Source organism: Oryx dammah, unplaced genomic scaffold (assembly GCF_014754425.2).
Source record: "Oryx dammah isolate SB20612 unplaced genomic scaffold, SCBI_Odam_1.1 HiC_scaffold_19, whole genome shotgun sequence".
NCBI lineage: Eukaryota > Metazoa > Chordata > Mammalia > Artiodactyla > Bovidae > Oryx > Oryx dammah.
Window position 1 is genome coordinate 29,881,966 of NW_024070203.1, and position 19,965 is coordinate 29,901,930.

Here is a 19,965-nt window from a genome sequence, read left to right on the forward strand (position 1 = left end):
TACAGTTGGGAGGGGCCTTTTTCATTATTACACCTGATACACTTGCTTTTTTGCTTTCTTTCCTTGCCCTGGCAAATGATTCTTTCAAAGGTCCTTGTTCCCAAGTAGAAGATTGCGCCAGGGCTAACTGCCATTTTCTAATAAAGTAAAAGTGAAGACTATCTCTGGCATTTTGAACTTTTTATATGGCTGACTCTACAGATTAAGACATGATAACTGCCTAGGACTGGGTGACTGATCCTGATTACCAAGAGGAAGTAGGTGCTGATACAAGATGCAGCATAGAGGACCACACAGAGCTGCTGCTGCTGCTGCTAAGTCGCTTCAGTGGTGTCCGACTCTGTGCGATCCTATAGACGGCAGCCCACCAGGTTCCCCCATCCCTGGGAGTCTCCAGGCAAGAACACTGGAGTGGGTTGCCGTTTCCTTCTCCAGTGCATGAAAGTGAAAAGTGAAAGTGAAGTCCCTCAGTCGTGTCCGACCCTCAGCGACCCCATGGACTGCAGCTTTCCAGACTCCCCGTTCATGGGATTTTCCAGGCAAGAGCATTGGAGTGGGGTCCCATTGCCTTCTCTGCCACACAGGGCATGCAGGTGATTTGTGGTGATACCTATCATAACGATTGGTGGAAACTGTCTTGATGCAGTAGAAATAGGACCTCTCAAGATATGCATCTTTTAGAAGTAAAGTTTAGGGTCACCCTCTAGGTAAGAAACTTTGACTAGTTGATGGACTGTAAGAGGGGAAATGAGATGAAATTATTGATGGGAGAAGGAAGTTATAATTATCCATCTACTACTTTTTTATTTGAAGTCTTTAATGACCTCATATTGCCCTTCCCATTTAAATTTTATGGATTTGTACATTTACCTTTGTTAGTTCAGTATGATATCAACAAACAAGCAAGGACTTACATTTAAGCAGAATTGGGTGAAGCTGAATCCCAGCTCTATTACATGTTGAGCAGGCAGTGTAACTTCTCAGAACCCTATTTCTTCATCTGCACAATGGGTTAAGTGATATCTTTAAAAATGAGTAATTTTAAAGTTTAAATGATTTAACAAATAGAAAGCGTTTTTCATACTGTTCTCATCCAGGGCATCTTCCTTCTTCCTGTCCAATCTTGTGATTCTGTAAGAGCTCTTATAAATTACCTCTCTTATCTCAACAATGATCACCCAATCCTATTTTAAAGGGAAAAGCTTGCCATTCATATTGGAGAAGGAAATGGCAGCCTGCTCCAGTACTCTTGCTTGGAGAACTCCAGAATATTTTTTAATACATGCTGAAACTTTGAACCCATCCACTCTCAGATTCTTATCATGGACCCTCCATTAAAAGCAACATTTTCCTTCTTCATTCTTTTCCTGTTTTTTGTTTGTTTTCCTTTCTTTCTCATTTCCCTTCTATTTCTTCTAACACCTACAAGTAGAAAATGTGAAGAAAATTTTTATCTAGGTTTCCATCTATTGAAATTCTTATTAAATATTGTTTTAGTATTCTTTGCCAACAGGACTAACAAAAGTTCATGCAAGATTCATTATATTACATTAATACTATTATTGAAAGTGAAAGTGAAGTCAGTCAGCCATGTCCGACTCCTTGCAACCCCATGGGCTGTAGCCTACCAGGATCCTCAGTCAGTGGAATTTTCCAGACAAGAGTACTGGAGTGGGTCGCCATTTCCTTCTCCAGGGGATCTTCCCAACCCAGGGATTGAACCCAGGTCTCCTGCATTGCAGGCAGACGCTTTACCATCTGAACCACTATAACAATACTATTATTACTATTATTTAAAAGATGGTGATAGTAGTAGATTATTTTAATTTGTTCTATTGCTAACTTCTAATAATTCTAGAGAGAAATGATTTTGAATAACAATTTGGTGCAGAGTGTATGTATTGTCTCTGTTGAATTTCAGCACCACAATATTTATGACTTAGACTATCTTGGGGAACATAGACTTATGTCAGTACAATTACTTCATGCTACCCACCTGAAATCATAATTCTTCAAGCCCAGGTTTATTATTCCAACAGTCGGTGGCCCATGGACACATGTACTCACTCAATACCAAAAATAAAAAAAGAGATATAAAGTGATAGATAAAATCTCCTAGTAGGTAAGAATCTGTTTTATAGAAACAAGAAATGACTGATTTTGGATTTTTTTGGCCAAGCCATGCCACATGTGAGATCTTACTTCCTTCATCAGGGATCAAACCTATGCCCCCTGCTGTGGGACCCCATGTCTTAATAACTGGACCACCAAAGAAGTCCTAGAAGTAACTGTTTTTTAAGGTATGAAAATTTTGGCAAGACTAACAGGGACAACAATTAGTATAAAATTAGCCTGAGATTGAATGACATATTTTATAACTTTGAAGTGTTCTTGTATATGTAGTTTCACTTTATCCTTAGAGCAATCCAACATTTCTGCTTTTGTTGGCGGTACTGATGTCATCTGTCACCATCCCACAAAGGAGGAAGCTGACAATTAAGAAATACAATGATCTTGCCTAAGGTCATAAACCCTAAAATGACAGACTCAATGAAAACAGTCTTTCAAATCTCATCACACCCTTTGCTTTGACACTAATCATTCTATTTATTCATCATTGTTAATTTCAGATTTGTTTACAGCATTTCAGCACCTTGAGGTTCTTTATTTTTGCTTTTTATGACCATCAACACAGATGCTTTCCCGCCTTGCCACAGTTAAGATCTGCTCATAGGTTCTGGCCACAGCCCTAAGCACAGGCAAGTTCAAGTCCCTGATCTGCTGATTGACTGGTTACATAAACTTGGTTATGTCATTTACTGTAACTGACACTCAATTCATTATTTCTTCCTCTGTCAAAAAGGGAATAATGGTATCTCTTCCAGATTTATCCCAGAGGCTATATTTTTGACAGAATGCCAAAGTAAAGAAAGGTAAAGTAAGTGAAAAATATAAATGGACAAATGTGATGCTATTCTCTCTGCTGGGAATACATAAAGCCTACTAAGTGAAAGATATCCATCTGAAAAGGTTATATACTGTATGATTCCAAGTATATGATGATCTGGAAAACAACCAAACTATAGAGACAGTAAAAAGGTCAGTGATAGTCAAGGGTTTGAGGGAATGGAGGAGTCAAATGGAGCACACGGGGATTTTTAAGAAAGTGAAACCATCCTATGATAGTAATATGGCAGTGGTGGACATATATCACTATATACTTGTCATAACCTATAGACAGTAAAAACATTTCATATTAGCCCTAATGTAATCTACATGCATTGAGTGCTAATGATGTGTCAGTGTAAGTTCATGAACTGTGATAGAGGTTCTGTTCTGACACAGAACACTTATACTGAAGGGGGCTCTATATGTGTGGGGACAAAAATATATGGGAACTCACTGTACTTTCTGCTCAACTTTGCTGTAACTCTACAACTGCTTATAAATGAAGTTATTCATTTAAAGAATGAAAAATAATCCATCACTATACATATCATAATTTAAGAACTGAAAAAAGATATTGGGAAACCTTCGTTGTAATACATTTGACAATTTAGATTAAAACTCACTCAAGCAAACAGGGAGAGAAATAGAAAAATATGAAAAAAATTGTTGAATTCTTAATTGAAAACATTTCCATAAATAAATCTAAAGAGTCAAATATATTCACTAGTGAATTCTCCTAAACATTTAAGGGGCAAAAATACCCCACCAATCTTAAAAACAAAACAAAACAAAACAAAAAAAACTCTTCTAGAGGACAGAAAAGTAAGAAACATTGGTAAACTTGTTTTATGAGCCCAACATGACCTTAACAGAAAACTTGACAAAAACCATGCAAAAAAGAGAAAGAAATTATTGGCCAATATCTCATGAGCCTGCTGATTCACATTGTTGGCAGAAACCAATACAACACTATAGAGCAATTATCTTCAAAAAAATAAATAAAAATAACAAAGAAATCTAAAAGATGAAATGTGGGAAGACACGCACCAATATATACATACATGTGCTCGTGCACGCATGCATAATCACTGATCATAAAGTAAAACATTAGATTTAATTAAAATAGCAAATTTTGCTCATCGAAAAAACACTATGAAGAGAGCTAAAATGCAAGCCACAGAATGGAGGAGGCTCTTTGTAATCATATATCTGACAAAGAAATTATATCCAGAATATGTAAATAATTGTTATAAATTAACGGAACAAATGTAACTGTACAACACATATAGACATGGGTCAAAGGACATAAGTAAGCATTTTATAAATAAAGTTATCCTAAATAAAGCATATCTTATCATTATTTACCATCAAGAAAATGCAAATTAAAACTATGCTAAGCTACTCCTATGAACCCACTTGAAAAACTAAAGCCTAAAAATTCTGACAGTCACCTGTTGAAGAAATAAGGCAGCTGGATCTTTCACACAATGTTGATGGTAGTTCAGATTGGTAAAATCACTTTGGAAACTCTAAGTTATTAATAATACCAATAAAGTTGAGTTTATGCACACACAGTGGCTTGGCAACTTCAACCTTTGCTAAACATGTAACAGAATGCATACATATTGTACCAAAAGGCATGCACACAAATGTTCAGAGCAAATTTATTCATAATTGCCAAAGCTGGAAATAGCCAAAATGTCCATCAACATTACTAAATTGTTGCATATTTATACAAATAGATCATTTAGCAATGAAAAGAATAAGGCTATCCAAAGAAACAAAATGAATAAAATCTGCTATCATAATAATGAGCAAAAAATAAAAAGAAACAAAACAAAAGATGGATACAAAGGAGTTCATATTGTACAATTCTACTCATATGAGTACAATTCTACTCATATGAACAGGTGAAAAAATTTTAAGGTGAGAGAAATCAGGAAAGTAATTACTTCAGGCAGTTGCTGTGGGGCAAGGGGAGTTGGTTGTTTCTAAAATATAAATAATGTTCTATGTATTTATCATAGAGGTGGTTGCATACTTTTCACCACTTTATTTAAATTTTTAACTTAGATACTTAACAATTGTACCTTTTCATCTATTAAATGTTAAAAAAAGGTAAAAATATTTTGAAGTATTTCTCAAACTTGTTTTATATATGCTTCAGTGAGTATTAGAAGATGTACCTAATGCTTTTTCAGTTTTTCACTGAACATTGACTTTGTCCAGTGCATTATACCAGATATCGTTGTAACAGAAGTTCACACCTGGCTTCTATCCTCGTCCAGTTGAGTGTTTAATAGAGACAGGATGAAATGTGAGCACAAATAATACTATTAGGCAGAAAGATGTGAACCATGATGGGCCACAAAGTAGACCACCAAAAGTCTTCAAGGAAGAGATGACATTTGAGTTGGACTTTAAAATATCAGTAGGATTTCAACCAGAGTAGATAAGAAGTGATTTCTGGGCAGGTGGAAAATGTGTCCAAGAGCTATGCAAATGTGAAAATATAATGTGTGTTTGTATGTGTATGTGATCTACATGAAAATACAAAGTAAGGAATATGGTTGATGTGAAAACTGTGAATGACATCTCCAATTCCAGTAACTGAATTAATTGTCACTGAAACACATCAATAAATTGAGAAGCAAGAGTTCAAAATCTATTGAATAGTCTTTATTGATATAGTGCAGAGTTTGGTTTCTAAAAATGCACTTTCAGGGTTTGGGGAATCAGGAAATGCATGCCATTGGCCAGAGAGTTTTAAGAGGACCCAAGTTGGCAATCTTGGGAAGTGCTTCTAATGTAAGAACCCATAAGATGATTTTGCTGCAGTGTAGAATTTGTATCAAGGAGAAGTGGGCAATGGAACTTAAAGAGCAGCTTAAAATTAGTTTATGGAGGGTCTAGAGGTCTAGATTATAGATTTGGTATTATGCTTTTAATCAGGAGTCTTTGATGGCTTTCAAGCAAGAGCAAGTCATAGAAAAAGCAGTATTTGAGGCCTAATATTGAACGGGAAAATTAGAGCTATTCTAACAGCTCAGAAAATAAGGTGGGGGGGGGGCACAATTATATGTGATTTCTGTGTACCATTCATCAATAACACAGAGACAAGGAGGTAAATAACCAAGGTGACAATGCCCAGAACTTGATTGTGCAGGTAGTAGATTCTGCAGGTTGTAGAACCAAGCCTGATCTCAGCTCCAATCTTCTTGGGATTCTCAGGTTTGATGATGAATGAGAAACTCTGCTAAGGTAACAGGCCACATCTGTGCAACATTCATGCACATGGCTGGCGTCCGGCAACAGGGTGCCTGCCAGTGTTTTCCTAGAAATAGGCTACACTGCAGGTGACTTTCTCTGCTAACAATATGACTTACAGTGGTTACTAATGTAGTTATGGGGGGTAGGGCAGGGAATAGGAATGGGAGAGGGAGAGAGAGAGTGTTGCTTTAAGGAAAGTTTCTTTACAACTTCACTTGATTTTATGACTGCAGCAAGTTTCTTGAAAATGATTTCATGAATTTTACTTTGGGCCATCTTCCTGATTATGATTGTTTTACAGAGTCTTGAAAGATGCTTTTTTGCTCTCTCCACAGTATGAGCCCTGGGCAATGGTCCAAAGTTGTTTTAAATCTCGGTTGAAAGTTCTGGCTCTTTCCATGTGAACATATGCCAAAAGGAAGTCTAATAACTTATCAAGTTGAGGCACCTCAGGGAGGTCCAGAAGCAGAAATGTTTGAGGAGTTTAGGGAGCAAGTTTATTAACTCTTGACCTGATGGTAGCCCTTTTTGTGCTACTATTTATATTTTGTTAATTGATTATTTAACTCTTTTAAAAGACAATCAGCCTGGAAGTCCTGAAACCAAGATTTATTCACCTAAACTTTTTTTTTGTTTTTTTAAATTGGAGTATAGTTGCTTTATAGTACTGTGTCAGTTTCTGCTGTATGGCACAGTGAATCAACCATGTGTATACATCTCAAAGCTTTTTAATTAATTGTGCCATCGATCAAGTCCAATGATCACTCTACGCTTCAGTTTTTCCCCCTGTAAAAGATAGTGTGGGTCTGAAATACCTTATAAATAAGTTTTCAAAGTGAAAACCACAAAATGTTCTGTGAAAGAGAACAAAATAAGTTCATATTAGAAAATTATCCAGCATCTTTTTTTTTTTTTTTTTTGGCCAAGTGGCATTTGAGATCTTAGTTCCCTGACCAAGGATTGAACCCATGCTCTCTGCAGTGTAAGTGTGGAGTCTCAATCACTGGACTGCAAGGGAATTCCCCAGCACCTGTTATGTACTGTGCTAACTGCAAGGAACTGAGGTGTTTGGTACATGATTTTTCGTTTCCAAGACACAAAGACATGGTTTGCAAAGCAGAGTATGGCAAATTCTGCATAAATGGATGTAGTGGCTACTGTGTGTGCCACTCACACTTCTACCCATCCTCCCCCTCCTTTTTAGGCAGAAACCTCATTCCACCTACAGTTCACAGCTAAACATGGCTGTCTGCTACTGTCTGTGGTTCTTGCTCCAGGTCCTCAAAGCCAATGACTGGTGGAGAGAGGGATGCTAGGGCCCTGGCCTTCTTTCAATAATTCAAAACAATCTGAAGAGTCCTCATAGCTCCAGAGTTCCCCATGGGTTTGGCTGTGGTCCTTGCAGAGACAGTATTGCAGCCCAACTCTACTTCTTTCACTTCCCCAGGCCTTATGACCCCCTAGAGAACTCCCCAGTAAAATTCCTGTCTGTGTATCTCCATCTCAAAGTCTGCCTACCAGGGAAAATGACCAGTGGTAATTAAGCAGGAAAAGAAGTGCTATGGGAATTCACAGAAGGAAGATAGCAAATCCTGCTTTGGGAAGATGAGACAGGATGAGCTGCTTGTTGAAGACGGAGTGTAGGATGCGTTTTGATGCATGTGGGGAGTTTAACTGAAAGAGAATGTGGAAGAGGAAGTACAGAAAAAATATTTATTATTAGTCTTTCTTTGGTATCTGTGGGGTATTGATACCATGGGGGATACCAGTATCTTCAGACGCTCAAATCCCTTATGTATAACAGCATTGTACAGTGAAGAGAGACAGCCCTCGGTATTCACAGGTTTTGCATCCGCGGGTTAACAAACCATGGATAAAAATTTTGGATGTGGAGGGCTAACAGTATGGTTAGGAAGAAAGAGCATATTTGAAGGCTCAGAGATGAGAAATAAGATATGTGAATCTGAAAAGTTCAGAGAGCCTACATAAAAATACCTATTCACAGTGCAAGGGAAGATTAGGATAGAAAGGAGGAGTGCATATGATGTGTAAGTGTGTGTGCGTGTGTGTGTGAGTGTGTGTGTATGTATGCTTGGTTGCTAATCCCAATTCAACAAGATGTGTACCCTCAGTGAATTTGCATCCAAGAGGCAGGTGAGGGATTTAAAAGGAGAAATGAGATATATTAACTTTAGGGTCAATACCAGAGTTAGAGTCTGTTTCAGAATTGTTTGATTATCTGCACATTATTTTTTTCCTCTGAGATTCTGTGTACACTGAATCTGCCAAATCACTTTTTGTTTTTTTCCTACCAGGAAGATTTTATTTACTCCAACCAGTCACAGAACATTTGCCTCTCTTGCTGCTTTGAGCTAAAGCCACGGGCCCTTAAATCTTCTCTTGCATGACGTGCAGGTCTCTTCTGCGAATGACTGCCATAGACAGGCACTGATTCTAACCTATTCTGTGAACAGATTCCTGTTCCTCTGCTGTGTTTCCAGAGTCTTCATCCAGGTGTCAGAAAAAGCATATGGGCATCCACTATGCCAACACACCAGCACAGCCTGCATTTTAATGAGACCCCAACAGACTGCAGTCAGCAGCTCAACTTGCTTCAGCAGAACAGGGACAAATTCCCTTTCTCAATTCCCCACCCTAATCCTTCATAGTTCTTCTAGTACAGACTTGTACCATGTTCATTCCAGACTGAAACAGAAATCTGAAGGCAGACCATTTTCCCAGCTTCCCACACTGCCTGTTTTATGTATGGAGGACGAGAGAGAGGGCGGGGGGAGTTTAAGGAAATTGTGTCTCTAACATATTTTAAGGTGGCTCAGTGGGTAAAGAATATGCCTGCAATACAGGAGATGCAGATTCGATCCCTAGGTTGGGAAGATCTGCTGGAGAAGGAAATGGCAGCCCATTCACAGTATTCTTGCCTAAAGAATCCTATGGACAGAGAAGCCTGGTGGGCTACAGTCTATGGGGTCCAAAGAGTCAGACATGACTGGGAGAGAAAGTGAGCAAACTTACTTTAGGCATGGCTTTCGACCAGATACAGTGGGAATTCTGGATTCAGGTCAGCATTTGAATTTCTGTTATAGGTTCTTTGTGTTCTATTTTCTTTCATATTTGTCACACATAGTTTCTAGTCAACAGGAGTAAATTGCTTGTTGTGTGCCCCTTCTGAGTCTCTAAGGCCATATTAGGGAAATGTTTATACTAGGGAAATGCTTATACTAAGTTTCTGCTCAGACTTTGGTCTCATCTCTTATCCTCCACCCAGCTACTACTGTCGAAATAGCTGGTACACGTGTAAAAGTCATAAAATCAAGAATCAGAAGGCATAGGGTCTTGACTGGTTCTACGTGTAAGAGTTAGTTGACTCTGGCAAGTAAGTGACTCTCCCTGAGCCTTGGTTCACTCATCTGAAAATGGAAATAACTTTGAATGAGATTACACAATTCTGTGAATTTCAAAAATATAACAGGCATTGGAAGTGGAATCAAGATTTCACAATTTTACATCAGACTGACTTGACCAGAACTTCACAACCTTGGACATCCATCAGTGAATATCTTTCCAACTCTGTTATACGTAGAAGAATAAAATAAATCTCATAATTAATTATTGCTATATTTTATATGACTTTCTGGCAAACATACAGTGGTTTATCTAGTGAGGTAATTATGTTTTAGTCAATGGCTAGGGCCCAAAACAAATATCTTTATTGCCTTTTTGAGATAATTCTTGTAAAAGGCTAATGTTAATACCATGAGGGATGTCTTTCTATTCAAAGAAGGGGAAAAAGAAGAGGCTCTTGATTCTTACTATCTTCCAGATTCCATAATGGGGAGTACTTACCCCCTTGGTAGAGTAAACTTTGCCCCAACTCCAAGAGATCAGCCTTTCTTTAGTATACGGAAACAGAGAAGATGTATATCTCTCTCTAATTTGTCTATCTTACTACAGCTTATCCTCTGATTTGTATACCAATTTTTGTGTCTGAACATCTTTATTTTAGGACAACACTGGAAGAGAAGATAACTAGAGAGGAAATGCCATAGAGTGCTGTGAACATAAATACAGTGTCTTTAATCTCCAGCGTAACATCTTCCGTCTGGATCTATCGCTACTTTATAGGCCTTGGTCATCTTCCACACGGCAGATGTAGCTTCCTAGAGAACTCTTTCCTGAACATTCAAATGCCTCATTATTTTTCGCTTTTCCTGCTGTGGCCTCTGAATAGATTGGTATCTTAGAGCAAGTTTTCTATTTGAAGACTACCTCTATCCAGAACATTGATGGCACAAATGACTTTCTCATTCAGGAAGTTACCTGCATTGTCAAAGTGATGTGGCCTCCAGAGTGTGAACATTTCTGAATATAAGCAATAACCTCACATTAATCCCAGTTATCCTAAGAAATGTCCTCATAGAACAAGTAATGGGTTGTTCTTGGATGACAAGAGAGCTGGGAAATTCAGCAGCTCTGATTTAGTAATAAGTTAGTCTTTTGTGTGTCTATTGTGTTTTAAGTATTCAAATACTTTTGTTTCTGTAATCAGCATGAACCCTACCAAATGGTCAATTAGATCATCTAATCTCATTTTATTGATGAATAATGTGAGGCTCATAGAGCTTCAAAAACCTCTTATAGCCAAAATGTGCACACAGTCTTCTGTCACTGGATTCTAGACACCATCTTAAATTGTGTCTCGATTCCAAGATCAAGTTATTCCTATAGAGTGTATTCTTTTTCCAGTTTGAGAGCTCATCAAAGCTTAGAGGCAAGAAAAAATAACTCCAAGCTGAAAATAGCAAACAAAGAATCTCAAAGCATAAACAAAACAAGATTTTATTCATTATATTAATAACATCCTTCAAAATCTTTGTCCAGTGAGAATTGAGTAAGTATTCTGTTATAACATATATCTATGGTCAAATGATTTTAGGATCTCAAGCTGGTCATGTATAGATATCAGGATAATTGAATCCTTAGATGTCCTAGTAAGACTTGTATTCTATACTAATTAAAAATTTAGAAGTCCTTTGGTCTGGGACTTGTCAGCAATTCTCTTTAAAGAATAAATTGTTTGTACCTTGTTCTTCCCACCACTGTTAATGGTCCTTTTTATATTTTAAAAGCAAAAGATGTTGAACTTAAGGTAAATATTTTATGTTTTATTGGGTAACACGGGAAACTGTTAGTTTGAAGTTTGCTCTGTCCCTAACCAGTATCATCTAGCAGATCTGATGGTATACTTATCTGTGCTGAATAAAAATACTCTAAGTCCCTAAAAAGCCCCCCAAAGAATATCATAGTGCAAACCTATAGGATTCCAGATCAAAGTCATGCTTTCTATAGTAGGAAACAATTCTCCATTTGAAATATGTCTCCTGATGTGCTAGTAGAGATTCAGCACCTAACCATGGACATGTAAATGACTAAGTGATGTTAAGAGCTGTTGGATCCATTAAGTCTTAACACTGAGTCTGCACAGCAGCAAATCCATCATGCCATGGAAGTAACATATTTGAGATAAGACTTGAATAATTCTGAAAATCATCAATAAATGCATAAGTAGGTGGTGTAGACTTCCATGCCATGTTAATCCACTCATCAGTATGGTGGCTATAAAAGTGCCCAACCAGTCAGCAGCAGAGACTGACAGCATTCCTCAAAGGGAGCAGCCAGGAATAGAATGTATTTAGAGTGAGGAGCTGTTTATCTTTAGAGAATTCAATTTATACTTCACACATAGGTTCTGCTCTGCCAGAAATACCACCTCTGTTAAAAGACTTGTAAAATGCCTCACTTACCAATATGTTCTCATACGTAACACTGCTTTGGCAATATGTGGCAGGTTTTTAAACTTTTTTTTAGCAAGGAAATTCACTTCTGGGCCCAAGACCATGTTGCCACTCACACAGAAGCAACTTGCTTCATGGAATCATAAAATAGCCTGTCGGTGGTTGAGGCTCAGTTACCTTCAGGATGTGGTAAATGCCAAAGGACTGCCTGAGGGTGAGGAGAATCCAGAATGAATAATGGCGGAGGCACTAAATAAATGCCAATTACTACATTAAAACTATCTCAGTAGCAGGCACTAGAGTTTTGTATTTTGGGGTTTTTAAAATCCACTTTGACTTCCAGGACATGACAACTGTGTAACATGCTGAAGGAGACTATGTATCTAATTTCATGGGTGATTGTCTTTTGGGTGATGGAGTGATAGTTATTGTCACCCTTTCTGAAAATAAAGCATGGATAAATGAAAGGACATCTGATATTGTAACAGAGGAGCCAGATGTTTTGGAAGGTGTGAGATGTTGTACCCTAAGGAGACAGCTGTGTTCGTCATAAGCCTTTTGCTCCATCTCTGATATCCCTGACTGCTTCATTTTGACCATCCATCATCTACTCTGAAACCATGACTGCCTTTTCCAACACCCTATCTGAGCTTCTCGAATTAGTTGGGCAGAGTCTAAACTGGAGCTCAGGTTGAGCTCTGTTCATGCCAAGGGCCTTTCTTCTTTGGAGTTGGGTGAAATGGGGCAATAGGGAAAGTGGGATTGGCCCTATTGAGTGGTTGTCTAGGGGTCAGATGATGTGAACTGGAGGTCTGTGGGAATCCCATCTCCATGGCATAAACCTTAGCCAATATTAAGCCAAAGCTAGAAGGGACCCAGACCGTCTTCTCCCTGCTACGAACTACTCTGAAGTGCAGTTTTCTGTGTAGCACCTCCAGAGAAAGTACTGTGTGCTAGAAAATAAACCTTATAGCATCCAGTGGTTTCTCTTTGAGGCTTACACTAAGGAAGCAGACGACAGTTTAACTCAATGAATTATTCTCATCTCTTCTTTTTTCACTTCTATTTTTTAACAGCTATAAATTGAACTTGGGTCCTGCTCCCACATGTTGCATCAGTGCTTTTATCCTTTTTCCCTGAGCTTTACTATCAGGGAACCCAGGTTAAGCACATGCATTAGTTACTCTGATTCCATGGTAGGTAGTACAATAATGGACACGTTGTACTGCTTTAATAAATTTGGAAATACTAAGTTAAATTGAATCCTTGAAGTATCAACAGGGTGTTGACATTTGCAATTTGTTTCTTAATGTGAGATGAAAGATTAGCATTCATAATAGGAGAGGAAGTATCTGGAAGCAAGTTCCTCTTCCTGCACTTTGAAATCACAGTCCTGAGATCAGATTCTTTTCATGTAACCACAACTTAGGATCATTCTGGATAGACATGAGTAGTTAGGGGTTTATTTCCCCAACCCTTCACTGGGAAAAAATAGACTCAACCAAATAATTGACTTTTCTATAAAATTCCTCAAAAAAAAAAAAAAAATCCTTTTTCCCTAAGCCAATCCTGAAGAGTCTCGTTTGTCACATCTCTCGATTTATTGTGATCTACTTCAGATTCCAGTCTTCTTTTTAAAAGAGTTCTATAACTTACTTACAAAACAGAGACTCACAGACTTAGAAGACGAACTTGTAGTTGCTGATGGGAAGGGATGTTTAGGGAATTTGGGATGGTCATAAACACACCGCTATGTTTACAATGGATGACCAAAAAGATTCTACTGTATAACACATGGAACTCTGCTCAATGTTATGTGGCAGCCTGGATGGAAGTGGGATTTGGGGGGAGAATGGATACATGTATATGTATGGCTGAGTCCCTTTGCTGTTCACCTGAAACTATCACAACATTGTTAACTGGCTATAGCCCAATACAAAATAAAACTTCAAAGAAAAAATTAAAAAAGTTTCTATATATCATATAGATTTAGATATAGGAAAATATAGATAAATACATAGCTACATAGACATACAGTCACATACACATACGCCAGCCTACACACATCTCAGTGTGAGATCTTGTATGACCTTTTATGTGCAAGTCAATTTTCCCATCTAATTAAGGGGCAGAGTGACAGCTTGAGGCTATGCTATGCTCAGTCCACCACAAAGGGTGTGTATGAGAAAGAATCTGACAGATATGGAAGGTTAGGTGAAGACTTGTTATCTCACGCTAAATTTTCTTCTCTATTAGCAGTATGGGTGGCTTGCCAAGACAAGAAAGTGGGTATCTGATATCTTTTTTCTTAAATGAGATCCTTATCATAAAAATGACACAGTGAGCTCCTAAAATCAGAGTGAAATATGACATAATGTTCTATATCACTGTAATGATTCTACATTTTTATCACTACACTTATGATCAGCTCTAATGGAAAACTCATGGATGTCAGCAGTCCTTTTGTCCTTCTTGACAATTTGATAATCCCTTCTTAAAGTATTTAGCCATCTTGGATCTCTAGTGGCTGTCTAGAACACAAATACATTGCACAGTGTGACTCGTTGCTGATTAGCTGGATCATCTTTCTCCATTTCGCCTAATCTATGAAACAATTTATAAAGAATCCCTATCAGCTTTAGAACTCTAAACTTGATCTGTGATTTATTTCATCTCCATAATGAGACTTGCTGTCTCGTTTCATAAGACTTTTGGAGTCATAAAATATTACTTCAGGCTCAACTTTACTCACAATTGTGACACTTCACTAAAATGATATGTTGATGGAGACCTGCTACTCAAAGTGTGGTCCATAGACTGGGCATGCCAGCATCACCTGCGAGCTTCTTAGAAATGAAGAGTCTCATCACTTAGTCTAGATCTACTATAGTAAAAGTCTACATTTTACCCAGATCCTCAAATGATTCAGAAACACATTAAAATCTGAATTAGATGACTGGCACTAGAGAGATCTTCCAGGGCCAATGTCAAGGTTTACTGCAAGTTATCTCCTTCTTAGTAATACTGTTAACTCACAGGTGCTAAACTGAATACTTATATTATATGAGCTATTGGCAGGAAGGAGGTGGAACTTGCCAGCTGTAATTGTCAATGAATAAATTGTGTCTACTGCTGCCAATAACTCATATGATCTCTCCTTCCATAACTTATTTCATAACCTCACATTTTCTGTGTCTATTGGAGAGATTGGCCACTTTGGGTCAGCATTTTAACTATTCTTCAGCCTTCCCACATGTACCATATCTGTTTGGTTGTCACTGTAAGTTTCCTTATACAGTTTTCAAAGGTAACTTCACAAGGAAATGTAGTCAATATGTTGAGATACATCAATATTTTCTTTGCAAGCTGTTATAAATTAACATTTACAACCAATAAATTATCTGTTGTGACTATACCAGAGATCAGATTTTTCTCAGCTCTCAATTGCAAAATCTTTTCAAATTACCTTGAGAAGAGAAAAGAGTGCTGGATGAGTATAACTCAGGAATGCTGGTTTTTTCCTTGGGAGTATTTGATAAGTGACCTCTTCAAATCAAGCACTACATTTTATTTCTTCCACCATATATCAGCCAAGATTAGATTTCTGAAAATTAAACTTATTAAAAGTTAATAGACTCTAGATGCCAGGTTTTACATTAAGACTTAACAGATCGATTTCTGTTTACATGTTTTTGTTTTTGCAATTCAGTTTCAAATATAATTCCTTCAAGTTCTGAGAATTTATCTACCAAGATTTCATTGATTTCTTAGGTGCTATTACCAAATACTTAACCTCATCAGGTGCTAATTGTCAGCTTTTGCCCTTCCCTCAATGTGTGCTCCACACAATGAGTAACCATTCATTTGCAGATTGCCCTGGGTTTTGGTGGAACCAATGGGAATCCAACTGTAATGACATTCTTCCCATTTTGAATCTGGGGAAGATCTGTGACTGTTATGACCAATACAATACTGTAAACATGGCATTAGGCCAGTTTCTAGGCCAACTCCTTAAATGTTGGCAACTTCCACTTCCTTGCAACATTCTTTCTTGGAGCCCTGAGACCACCATGCTAGAAATGTGGAGAATCCATATGTATAGAGAGATGCTGCATGCCCCAGCTGTGCTAGCATCCCTGCTCAGGCAGCAGATGTGTGTGAAGAAGTTTCTGTACAACCCCAACTCCACTTGTAACTTCCCTGGAACTGCATGAAAAATACCAAATGAGAAATGTGCAGCTGAGCCTCCTAACCTCCAGAACCAGGAAAGATAGTCATTGTTCCTTAAATGCACTGAGTTCTTTGGTGCCTTGTTACATAGCCATAGATAACTAGAATAGTTGCTCTATGTCTAAGAACTGAAGACTCTTCATTTCAAGCAATTCTTCACATCTCAACACTGATATCAGTTGAAAACTCCCTGAAACTTTAATAAAGGTGCCATCATCTCCCTCTAAATAGAGATGATTAGAAGTAGGGACATAGCCATAGCAATGGGTTGAGAGAAGTTTCTTTAAAAAAGAGTCAGTGCTGCATTCATCAAGCCTGCTCTGAGACCCATGGTGCCACAGAGAAGATAGAAAAGAGAGAAATACTGGGCACTCATGGCTCAGATGGTGAAGAGTCCACCTGCAATGCAGGAGACAGATTCAGTCTCTGGGTCGGGAAAATCCCTTGGAGAAGGGAATGGCTACCCACTCCAGTCTCCTTGCCTGGAGAAGTGCATGGACGATGGAACTTCCTGTTGGGCTACAGTCCATGGGGTCATAAAGAATCTGACACAATTGCGTGACTAACACTTTCACTTTCATGAAACCAAAATACCATATTTACTTTTCTCTTCAATGAAAAATTATTCATACCTATTGTGTAGTATCAGGGAACATGAGAAATAAGGGAATCATTCCCCATAGAGGACATATATTACGACTCTAGGTTGAAAATATAAAAGCAACCAAAGGCATAAATATTTATAACTTGGCAATAAATAATTTTGAGCTATCTATTAAAACAGTGAAGACCATATTTGGGCAAGAGTATTGTGTCATTTCTTTAAACACAGCTGAACTGCTCTTTCCCCAGGCGCAGTCCCCAGCTGGCATGACCAGAGAGGTGGAGGTGCTCAGGGCACTGAAATTGCTGTTTGAGCACCACAAGGCCCTGGACGAGAAGGTGTAGACCCTGAAGGAGCAGGACTGAGAGGGCGCGCAGCAAGCCAGCGTGCTGGCCAACGCGGCCCAAGCGTTCCAGAGTGACGAGGGCGAGGGCGTGTCTGACGGCGAGGGCGACAGGGTCACCCTCTTCAGCTCGGCCACTCAGCGGGCAGGGTGATGCCGAGACTCTGACTGTGACGCTGCAGGAGCAGCCGGATGCAGTCAACAAAGAGATCCGGTTGATCGAAGAAGAGGAGAACGCGGAGCAGCGGGCCGAGGGGACTGAGAGCAGGGAGGGCAGGGGGAGCTTAGGCAGCCTCGGTCGTTTTAAATCAGTGAGCTCCCTCAACCTGCATCCCGCCTCCTCAGGTGCCTGCTCCTGCCCGCCCCTGCCCAAGCCCAGAAGGAGGGGGCACCGCCCGGTGCGGGAGGGAGACCGGCTGGGCATCATGACTCGGTTACCGGAGAAGGCAATGGCACCCCACTCCAGTATTCTTGCCTGGAAAATCCCATGGACGGAGGAACCTGGGTGGCTGCAGTCCATGGGGTCGCACAGAGTCGGACACGACTGAAGTGTCTTAGCAGAACTGCTGTTTCCTGGACTACCTTCAGTCAGTTATTTTTATGGACTAAAGTTTGATGCCACCCACAGATCTGTATGTTTAAGCCCTAATCCCCACTGCGGTGGTATTTGGAGGTGAGCATTTGGGAGGTAATGAGGTTGAGTTCTCAAGAATGAGGTAAGTGATGCTACAAGAAGAGCCATAGGAAAGATGCTTTCTTTGCCACATGAGGACACAGAAAGAAGTCCTTTGGCAAACCAAGAAGAGGGTCCTCACCAGGAACAGAATGGGCTGGTGCCTTGATCTTGGACCTCCCAGCCTTCAGCACTGTGAGAAATTTCTGTAGGTTGAAAACCCCAGTCTCCACCATTTTTGTTATAGTCGCCTAAATTAAGATAGTTGTCATCCACACAAGCCAATCTTCTTACTTTGCAATGTCACCTTATTTTTGACCCAAAATGATACTGCCCAAATGATACTGATCTTTATACTGAGACACTTCAAATCTATTTCCAAAACCAACACTCACTTTTAAAGGATGATTTTCCTGTTAAAAGACTTAAAAGAAACATTGCATAAAGGCTAAGATAATTCCATGAAAAGACCTACAACTTATCTAGAGTGATGGATATATTATTTGGGTAAATATCTTACTATACATTGTGGGATATATTTTTAAATGGACAAAGTTAATCTGGCTTTATAGTTAGACTTCATTTTTCTGCCTTTGGAAGGCAGATATAGGCACCTCAAGGACTTTGTGTTTTCACGACATTCACAGACTCCCAAAGCTGAAGGTGCCATCTATGTTTCTTGATGAAGAGGGGAATTTGTGCTCCACTGAGGCGCAAGTTCACATGAGGCTGCCATTGCACCTTCCAGCCCCATGCAGCTTGTCTCCAGGTACAATGTAGAGGATTGCGGATTACATGGGCCAGGCTTGGAACAGTAGTGTCCATTGAATATAGAAAGAAGATTTTCTCTCCTAATGCCTAAATAGGTCATAGCACTGAAACAGCAGGACTCTGTGTGGCTCCTGAGCACAAAAGCCTTTCTGCGTCCCGCATTTCTTCGTTACAGGACAGAGGCTTCGTTTGGCCTCCTAGATCTTCCCTGAGTTCTAAAGGACAGGTTCAAACAGTTGCTAGTTAGGGAAGGGAGGGGCTGCAGAGAGACAAAGGAAGCATAGTCAAGGAACAATAATGCAGCCTTGGGGTAGGGTCCTGGTTCCTCCTCAGGGGATATGTTGTTGTTCGCTAAGTGACTAAGTCAAGTCCGACCCTTTGCTACCCCATGGATTGCAGCACGGTCGGCTTCCCTGTCCTTCACCATCTCCTGGAGTTGGCTCAAATTCACAACCATAAAGTCAGTGATGCCTTCCAACCACCTCATCCTCTGTCACCCCTTTGTCCCCTGTCTTCAGTGTTTCCCAGCATCAGGGTCTTTATATGCAAAGTATACATAACAATCTTCTCTGAGCAGTTTTGCACATACTGAAGCCACCATCAGATAGGAGACGTTAACTGAATGTTTCCTACAAGCATGTAGACACTAGTCATGTTGGAACCAGAAGGTTGATGACCCTGACTCCCACTTAACCTCACCACCAACCAATCAGAAGAATGTCCACAAGCTGATCATGCCCTCCTTGAACCATTACTATAAAACTCCTAACCCCTCCAGGTCGGAACACATAATTTTGAGGGCTTTAGCCCCTTTTGCCTGGCAAATTGGATAGTTATTCCTTTCTACTTCATCCAAAACTCTGTCTCCAAGATTTAATTCAATGTCAGGGAACAGAGGCTGGATTCAGCTTCAGAACCCAATCAAACACTACAAGCCAAAGAAGGAGTGATTGATTTCCCAATTGCAGGCTTTGTCAGATGGGAAAGGAAGAATTTGAATAAGTAGTGTTCTCTTTATTGGAGATATTTCCTGATTTTTGTGGAGTTAAGCTAAAAATCCATAACCAAAAGATAACTAGAAAATCCCCAACCCCAAATATTTGAAAATCAAAGAATATATAGACAGATGTTGAGTGAACTCATCAAATATAACTTATGATATTTTATGATCTCATTTATAAAAAGTTCAATTGGCAAAAATGAAAAATAGTATTAGAATTCAGTATAGCAGTTATATGTGTGTGATAGATATTAGGGAGACAGTGAGAAAGAGGGAGCATGGGCTATTGGTTGTGGTATGTTTCTTATTCTA